This window comes from Oncorhynchus mykiss, chromosome 23 (assembly GCF_013265735.2).
Source record: "Oncorhynchus mykiss isolate Arlee chromosome 23, USDA_OmykA_1.1, whole genome shotgun sequence".
NCBI classification, from domain to species: domain Eukaryota; kingdom Metazoa; phylum Chordata; class Actinopteri; order Salmoniformes; family Salmonidae; genus Oncorhynchus; species Oncorhynchus mykiss.
Window position 1 is genome coordinate 3,539,366 of NC_048587.1, and position 7,363 is coordinate 3,546,728.

Consider the following 7,363-nt stretch of genomic DNA (forward strand, 5'->3'; position numbering starts at 1 on the left):
CAAACAGCAGTAGGACAAGACTAAACAGAGGGAGAGGCTAAGACTAAACAGAGGGAGAGGCTGCTCTCAGACAGACAGCAGTAGGACAGACTAAACAGAGGGAGAGGCTGCTCTCAGACAGACAGCAGTAGGATGGACTAAACAGAGGGAGAGGCTGACTCTCAGACAGACAGCAGTAGGATGGACTAAACAGAGGGAGAGGCTGCTCTCAGACAGACAGCAGTAGGACAGGCTGCTCTCAGACAGACAGCAGTAGGACGGACTAAACAGAGGGAATCACATTTCAGGTGTTGGTGGTGTCTTTCCATTACAGGACACAGTGTGATGCCAGACACCTTGTTAATGTCTTTCCATTACAGGACACAGTGTGATGCCAGATACCTTGTTAATGTCTTTCCATTACAGGACACAGTGTGATGCCAGATACCTTGTTAATGTCTTTCCATTACAGGACACAGTGTGATGCCAGATACCTTGTTAATGTCTTTCCATTACAGGACACAGTGTGATGCCAGATACCTTGTTAGTGATGTCAGATACCTTGTTAATGTCTTTCCGTTACAGGACACAGTGTGATGCCAGATACCTTGTTAGTGATGTCAGATACCTTGTTAATGTCTTTCCGTTACAGGACACAGTGTGATGCCAGATACCTTGTTAGTGATGCCAGATACCTTGTTAATGTCTTTCCATTACAGGACACAGTGTGATGTCAGATACCTTGTTAGTGATGCCAGATACCTTGTTAATGTATTTCCATTACAGGACACAGTGTGATGTCAGATACCTTGTGAATGTCTTTCAATTACAGGACACAGTGTGATGTCAGATACCTTGTTAGTGATGTCAGATACCTTGTTAATGTCTTTCCATTACAGGACACATTGTGATGCCAGATACCTTGTTAGTGATGTCAGATACCTTGTTAATGTATTTCCATTACAGGACACAGTGTGATGCCAGATACCTTGTTAATGTCTTTCAATTACAGGACACAGTGTGATGCCAGATACCTTGTTAATGTCTTTCTATTACAGGACACAGTGTGATGTCAGATACCTTGTTAATGTCTTTCCATTACAGGACACAGTGTGATGCCAGATACCTTGTTAGTGATGTCAGATACCTTGTTAGTGATGTCAGATACCTTGTTAATGTCTTTCCATTACAGGACACAGTGTGATGTCAGATACCTTGTTAGTGATGTCAGATACCTTGTTAATGTATTTCCATTACAGGACACAGTGTGATGTCAGATACCTTGTTAATGTCTTTCCATTACAGGACACAGTGTGATGTCAGATACCTTGTTAGTGATGTCAGATACCTTGTTAATGTCTTTCCATTGAGGAGTCTGCTGTGTAGGAGGAGTCTGCTGTGTAGGAGGAGTCTGCTCAGACAGGAAGAGGTACTAGGAGGAATGGTTCCTGCTGCTCTGTAGTTCCTGGGAGATTACATTCCCTCTGTGATGAATGAGCTACTCCCTTTCCTCTCAGGACTCAGAGTGGTGTGTGTGTGTGAGAGAGGAGGGAGAGAGAAGAAAGAAAGAACTCTTCACAGAGCACCTATTGTTTTTATCTAAAGTGTACTACATGTTTATCACGGCATTTCTCTGCCAGCCTGCGTGACATCACACTGATGTCATCAGGATGGCTCAGCTCCACAACAAGATGAACTGCTTTATGAAACCCAGTAGATTAATGGCCCCGTCACCTTAAAACTACGTCCCAAATGACACCGTATTCCCTATTTAGTGCACTACTTTGAACAGGGCCCTAGTCAAAAGTAGTGCACTAGATAGGGAATAGGGTGCCATTTGGAACAGAGACAAAGCACAGCAGGAAGTGGAAACATCTTCAGAGGGTGTAAGGAACGTCTTGACATGGTCGTTAGTCATTTCTACAAGCATCCCTTCACTTAGGGAAAAGAGGTCCATAAGGGTTCTTTACCTGTCCCCATATGGAAACTCTTTTTGATTCCAGGCAGAACCCTTTTAGGTTTTAAGTAGAAGCCTCTGTAGAAAATAATCCAAAAAGCATTCTTCAAACGGTTCTCCAATGGGGAGAGCAGAAGAACCCTTTTAGGTTCTGGATAGAATAAAAGGTGCTAAGATTGTATAATGATTTTCCAGAGAAGATCCAGATCTCAGGGAATTAGACCAACGTTTTCAATTGGTACAAAATACTGCACACACTACAATTACTTAGGTTTAAAAATAAGCTCAACTGGACACCTTAATGACACAGTGAATGAACAGAGAGAGAAAGCACTCAGGGCGTTCTACACCAATAAAAAACAAATTATAATTGAATGTCATTGAACCAATTGCACTTTATGGCAGCGAGGTGTGGGGTCCACTTGCAAAACAATATTTCACCAAAATGGGACAAACACCCCATTGAAACCCTGCATGCAGAGATCTGTAAGATTCTCCTACATGTCCAGAGGAAAACTACAAACAATGCATGCAGGGCAGAATTAGGCCATATCCACTAATAATAAAAACAAAAAAAAGAGCAATTAAGTTTTGGAAACATCTAAAATACAGTGACCCCCTCTGATATCATTACCAAGACCTGCAATGCCAAGAGCTGAGCAAAGAAAAGAGTCCCCTCATCCAGCTGGTCCTGGGGCTGAGTTCACAAACCTGTTCTACTAACACACTGAGGCCCCAGGACCCTCACCCAGCTGGTCCTGGGGCTGAGTTCACTAACCTGTTCTACTGACACACTGAAACCTCAGGACCCTCATCCAGCTGGTCCTGAGGCTGAGTTCACAAACCTGTTCTACTAACACACTGAAGCCTCAGCCCCCTCATCCAGCTGGTCCTGACTTCACAAACCTGTTCTACTGACACACTGAAACCTCAGGACTCTCATCCAGCTGGTCCTGGGGCTGAGTTCACTAACCTGTTCTACTAACACACTGAAACCTCAGGACCCTCATCCAGCTGGTCCTGGGGCTGAGTTCACTAACCTGTTCTACTGACACACTGAAACCTCAGGACTCTCATCCAGCTGGTCCTGGGGCTGAGTTCACTAACCTGTTCTACTGACACACTGAAACCTCAGGACTCTCATCCAGCTGGTCCTGGGGCTGAGTTCACTAACCTGTTCTACTGACACACTGAAACCTCAGGACTCTCATCCAGCTGGTCCTGGGGCTGAGTTCACAAACCTGTTCTACTAACACACTGAAACCTCAGGACCCTCATCCAGCTGGTCCTGGGGCTGAGTTCACTAACCTGTTCTACTGACACACTGAAACCTCAGGACTCTCATCCAGCTGGTCCTGGGGCTGAGTTCACTAACCTGTTCTACTGACACACTGAAACCTCAGGACTCTCATCCAGCTGGTCCTGGGGCTGAGTTCACTAACCTGTTCTACTGACACACTGAAACCTCAGGACTCTCATCCAGCTGGTCCTGGGGCTGAGTTCACAAACCTGTTCTACTGACACACTGAAGCCTCAGTCCCCTCATCCAGCTGGTCCTGGGGCTGAGTTCACTAACCTGTTCTACTGACACACTGAAACCTCAGGACTCTCATCCAGCTGGTCCTGGGGCTGAGTTCACAAACCTGTTCTACTAACACACTGAAACCTCAGGACCCTCATCCAGCTGGTCCTGGGGCTGAGTTCACTAACCTGTTCTACTAACACACTGAAACCTCAGGACCCTCATCCAGCTGGTCCTGGGGCTGAGTTCACAAACCTGTTCTACTGACACACTGAAACCTCAGGACTCTCATCCAGCTGGTCCTGGGGCTGAGTTCACTAACCTGTTCTACTAACACACTGAAGCCTCAGTCCCCTCATCCAGCTGGTCCTGAGGCTGAATTCACAAACCTGTTCTACTAACACACTGAAACCTCAGGACTCTCATCCAGCTGGTCCTGGGGCTGAGTTTAACCTCAGCACCAGAACATCCAATCAATCAGAATCAATCATTACTTACTGGGAAACACAAGCACAATGCAGTACTATCTGGCCCTAAATCAACAGAACACTGTGGCTAGCTATTTAACCATGGTTACTGATCAAAACCTTAGAAAAACCTTGTCAAAGTACAGGCTCAGTGAGCACAGCCTTGCCATTGAGAAGGGTAGACACAGGAAAACTTGGCTCCCTGTAGAGGAAAGGCTGTGAAACCACTGAACCCTCATCCAGCTGGTCCTCGGGCTGAGTTTCCTGACACAGGAAAACCTGGCTCCCTGTAGAGGAAAGGCTGTGAAACCACTGAACCCTCATCCAGCTGGTCCTCGGGCTGAGTTTCCTGACACAGGAAAACCTGGCTCCCTGTAAAGGAAAAGCTGTGAAACCACTGAACCCTCATCCAGCTGGTCCTCGGGCTGAGTTTCCTGACACAGGAAAACCTGGCTCCCTGTAGAGGAAAGGCTGTGAAACCACTGAACCCGAGACAGAACTGCATTTCCTGATAAAATGTATAAAGAAATAAAACAATTAGTGTAATTTCCCCAAATGTAAAACCCGTATTCAAGGTTTCAAAGACCTCTCTGATGAGGATAGACTGCCAGTCCTGTTGGGGGAGGACACAGAGAGCTCTGGGTTGGCAGCGCAGTACATTGCTGCCTGCCATAAGTTGAGGGACAGTGTCTGACAGACCAATCAACCTGCACATGTCCTCTATGCTTATTGTTGAATGTCTGGTTATTTTGACACTTGGTTATTGATGTTAATGTTGTCCCGTTGACAATTTAGAATATTTTTATTTTAATATTGTAAATATCCAAAGTAAGCTTTGGCAATATGTACATTGTTATGTCATGCCAATAAAGCAAATTGAATTGAAAGTTGAGAACAGAGAGAGGAGAGAGAGAACAAAGGAGAGAGAAGAGAGAAAGAGAGAGAAGAGAGGAAGAGAGAGGAGAGAAAGAGAGAGAGCAAAGGAGAGAGAAAGAGAGAAGAGGGGAAGAGAGAGGCGAGAGAAAGAGAGAGGAGAGAGAAAGAGAGAAGAGAGGAAGAGAACAAAGGAGAGAGAAAGAGAGAGAAGAGAGGAGAGAGGAGAGAAAGAGAGGAGAGAGAAAGAGAGGAGAGAAAGAGAGAGGAGAGAGAAAGAGGAGAGAGAAAGAGGAGAGAGAGAAAGAGAAAAGAAAAAAGAGAGAAAAAAGAGAGAGAGGAGAGAGAAAGAGAAAGAGAGGAGAAAAGAGAGAGAGGAGAGAGAAAGAGAGAGGAGAGAGAAAGAGAGAAGAGAGGAAGAGAGAGAAAGAGAGAGGAGAGAGAAAGAGAGAAGAGAGGAAGAGAACAAAGGAGAGAGAAAGAGAGAGAGGAGAGAGAAAGAGAGAAGAGAGGAAGAGAGAGGAGAGAACAAAGGAGAGAGAAAGAGAGAAGAGAGGAAGAGAGAGGAGAGAGGAAGAGAGGAGAGAGAAAGAGAAAGAGGAGAGAGAAAGAGAGAGAGGAGAGAGTAAGAGGAGAGAGAAAGAGAAAGAGGAGAGAGAAAGAGAGAGAAAGAGGAGAAAAGAGAGAGAGGAGAGAGAAAGAGGAGAGAGAAAGAGAAAGAGAGGAGAGAGAAAGAGAGAAAGAGGAGAAAAGAGAGGAGAGAGAAAGAGAGAGAGGAGAGAGAAAGAGAGAGAGGAGAGAGAAAGAGAGAGAGGAGAGAGAAAGAGAGAGAGGAGAGAGAAAGAGAAAGAGAGGAGAGAGAAAGAGAGAGAAAGAGGAGAAAAGAGAGAGGAGAGAGAAAGAGAGAGAGGAGAGAGAAAGAGAGAGAGGAGAGAGAAAGAGAGAGAGGAGAGAGAAAGAGAAAGGAGAGAGAAAGAGAGAGAGGAGAGAGAAAGAGAAAGGAGAGAGAAAGAGAGAGGAGAGAGGAAGAGAGAGAGAAAGAGAGAAAGAGAGAAAGAGGAGAAAAAGAGAGAGAAAGAGGAGAGAGAAAGAGAAAAGAGAGAGAGGAGAGAGAAAGAGAGAGAAATAGGAGAAAAGAGAGAGGAGAGAGAAAGAGAGAGAGGAGAGAGAAAGAGAGAGAGGAGAGAGAGGAGAGAGAAAGAGAGAGGAGAGAGAAAGAGAGAGAGGAGAGAGAAAGAGAGAGGAGAGAGAAAGAGAGAGAGGAGAGAGAAAGAGAGGGAGAGAGAAGAGAGGAAGAGAGAGGAGAGAACAAAGGAGAGAGAAAGAGAGAAAGAGAGGAAGAGAGAGGAGAGAGGAAGAGAGAGGAGAGAGGATAGAGGAAGAGAGGAGAGAGAAAGAGAGAACGAGGAGAGAGAAAGAGAGAGGAGAGAGAAAGAGGAGAGAGAAAGAGGAGAGAGAAATAGAGAGAAATAGAGAGAAAGAGGAGAGAGAAAGAGAGAGAGAAAAGAGAGAGAGGAGAGAGAAGAGAGAAAAGAGAGAGGAGAGAGAAAGAGAGAGGAGAGAGAAAGAGGAGATAAAGAGAGAGAGAGAGAGAGGAGAGAGAAAGAGAGAAAGAGGAGAAAAGAGAGAGGAGAGAGAAAGAAAGAGGAGAAGAGAGAGAGGAGAGAGAAAGAGAGAGAGGATAGAGAGAGAGAGAGGATAGAGAGAGAGAGAGGAGAGAGAAAAGAGAGAGGAGAAAGAGAGAAAGGAGAGAGAAAGAGAGAGGAGAGAGAAAGAGAGAGAGGAGAGAGAAAGAGGAGAGAGAAAAGAGAGAAAGCCCCACTGAAGCATCAGGATCAGCATCTCATTTCCTGTGTATATAACTTGACCTCCTTTCATAAATAAAGAAAGAGGGAGAAAGAGAGGGACTGAGAGGCCCTCTAATTCCACATGGAAGTGCACAGACAGTCACACAGACAGTTACAGACAGTTGCAGACAGTCACACAGACAGTTAGACAGTTACAGACAGAGTTACAGACAGAGTTACAGAGACAGACAGTTACAGACAGAGTTACAGAGACAGACAGTTACAGACAGAGTTACAGAGACAGACAGTTACAGACAGACAGTTACAGCCACAGAGTTACAGACAGAGTTACAGACAGACAGTTACAGCCACAGAGTTACAGACAGACAGTTACAGACAGAGTTACAGACAGAGTTAGACAGTCAGTTACAGACAGACAGTCAGTTACAGCCACAGCGACAAAAGTACATTCCAAGCCTTCGCAGTGGACCAAGTTTACTGTGAACATAAAAAAGAGAAAGACAAGACTGTTGGAAAGGACAGTGGAATACGAGACAGTGATGGAATAACTCTGTGGTCCCTCCCATTCTCTACCAGTACAGGGGCCAGCAGGCAGGTTGGAATCCTAGACAGTTGTGTGTGTGTGTGTGTGTGTGTCTGCACACAGGCTGTAGTCCTAGTAGTGAAAACTAAGACATTGTTATGGTGCGTTGGATTGAGTTCCAGCCACATCAACTTCCAAGAAAGGAAGGAAAATATGGGGCTCTGAGAAGAGAGA

General features: G+C 45.4%; 1 long non-coding RNA gene across 1 annotated transcript; it reads right to left on the reverse strand.

Annotated features, from left to right (window-relative positions):
• Positions 1–249: 249 nt before the first annotated feature.
• LOC118943909 lies at positions 250–1,955 on the reverse strand. Its single transcript, XR_005039264.1, has 4 exons — positions 1,148–1,955; positions 922–1,105; positions 675–720; positions 250–519 (listed from the first exon to the last, which is right to left on the reverse strand). It is a non-coding gene; the product is annotated as an uncharacterized LOC118943909 (long non-coding RNA).
• Positions 1,956–7,363: the final 5,408 nt, after the last annotated feature.